Source organism: Cupressus sempervirens, chromosome 3, assembly GCF_028749045.1.
Source record: "Cupressus sempervirens isolate cs-2001-9-10 chromosome 3, ASM2874904v1, whole genome shotgun sequence".
In the NCBI taxonomy this organism is placed as follows: domain Eukaryota; kingdom Viridiplantae; phylum Streptophyta; class Pinopsida; order Cupressales; family Cupressaceae; genus Cupressus; species Cupressus sempervirens.
The window spans coordinates 490,818,497-490,820,427 of record NC_143120.1 but is presented as its reverse complement, the minus strand read 5'-3'; the positions used below and the strand labels follow the sequence as shown (position 1 = coordinate 490,820,427).

General features: G+C 38.0%; 1 non-coding gene across 1 annotated transcript; it reads right to left on the bottom strand.

The window, feature by feature from the left end:
* Nucleotides 1–1,404: 1,404 nt before the first annotated feature.
* LOC149567311 (U2 spliceosomal RNA) lies at nucleotides 1,405–1,601 on the bottom strand. Its single transcript, XR_016363141.1, has one exon. It is a non-coding gene; the product is annotated as a U2 spliceosomal RNA (small nuclear RNA).
* Nucleotides 1,602–1,931: the final 330 nt, after the last annotated feature.

The window sequence follows — 1,931 nt, the reverse complement described above, 5'->3', positions numbered from 1 at the left end:
ATATTGATACATTTCAGTTTATGATACATTTCACTTTATGAGACATTTCAGACTGGATTGGTATACATTTCAGTTTATGACACATCGATATATAATTGACATATGCTATATCTCAGCGGACAGGACATTTTGATGCTCATTGATCTGACTGTGGTATACTCATTTTACACTCACTTTATTGGACATGTATACAAGATGGTTTGTCATATTTAATTTGTCATCTCACAATTTGCTATGGAATGATCAACCACTGTATCGAGACTACCAATGCCCTCAAAAGAGTTCAACAATCTGAGATGGATATGGCAGAATTCACTTCTGAAACCCCTAAACCACTTTGAGATAGTTCCAAAAGGACATAAACCCTACAATTCAAACCCCACTCCTTAAACGCGTTAAATTCCTCAAAAAAAATCTCCATGGATGAGATAATATCAACTTATACTGCTAATTTGTTAGACAAAGTGGGTGTGTTCCAGTAGCAAGGGAAAAATGGAATACAGATTCGCTAAATATAAGTCTTGTTTCGACATTTTGGGCAAAAATGGTACTTTCCAAGGCTAGACGTATGCATTCAAATAGTAAACAAATGAAATGGGTGTTATAAGATTCAAACTACAAATTGTGGGTAGGAGGAAAAGTGACCGAGTATTTCAGCTCTATGAAAAGGTAAGATGTAGGCACAGGTTGCATCCATACTCACTTCCATTCCCACACGATGAGACAGAGAAGAAGAAGAGGCGGCTTCGTTGAATTCCTCAAGAGTGCAGAGCATAAGCTGTGAAGGAGAAACATGCACGAGAGTTTGAATGCCGACCGTGTAGGGTTTTCATTTTGGCTGAACAGGTACCGACTTAAGGAAACCGCAAGAATTTATTTACCGAGACCACCATCGGATAAATAAAATAATTGCACAATTTTCACAGACAGCTAAAAAACATTAGTCCCCGCCAGCCTAACAAGCTTATTACAACCAGAATTTCATGTTATAATAACTGTGTAAAGAAACATCTGTAAGATACCTCTTTTAAATTGCATCGGAACAAAGACGAGCAAATTTTGATATGTACAGCTTTTATTTGTGCAGAGCTAAGAATCAGTGAAACAGCCTTGGGAAAGATAATCTAAAGCAGCTCTGATTCATTTATGGCGGGCAATCAAATTTCATTGCATTCAACTACATCATTTTTAGACATTACTGAAATTTTCAATTTCTACTCCTTTACGCGCCTTCATCCGTAACCAGCAGCTTTGCGCTGCTGTAAGACAAACATTAAATCAGATCAAGAAGAAATGCTATTAATTAAGCCCTAATTTATTTAGTGCAAAGACACCAAATCTGATCACAGAGTAAGTGCTATTAATAAAACCACATGTAACTAATTTTTTTAATTGCTTTGGGTTGTGGAGTGCGCCGGGCTTCTGCTGTAGTGCAATACAGAAGCGACGCTCGAAGCCTCTGGCAGCAAGCTACCATTGTTGGGACTTCCCCCTCAAGAAATTAATTTAATATCGTGTGGCTCATTGAGCCACGTATCAGATATTAAACTGATAAGAACAGATACTACACTTGATCTTAGCCAAAAGGCCGAGAAAGGTATGCTTTTAAACTCATCTTCCTTCTAAATTTATATTAGATTTTCTTTCCTGTACACTTGCAGTGCCGCATGTGGGATAAATATATCTGGAAAGAGGACTCTGTAATTAGGCTATATTGCGTGGGCTTTACCTATCGGAATCCAGTAATTCTTACATAAATACCTGATATTTCCAGATCCACTCTGTATTTGCTGTGAACAGATTGAATGAAGCAGCAGTAGCAGGGACACTAGTTCGGGTTTGCCCCATTTTGAAAATAGTTCTGCTGTGGTTAGGGTTCCTAATGCTTTCCTGCAAATCCTGCCAATTTTTTCTCATCGGCATAGTCGACA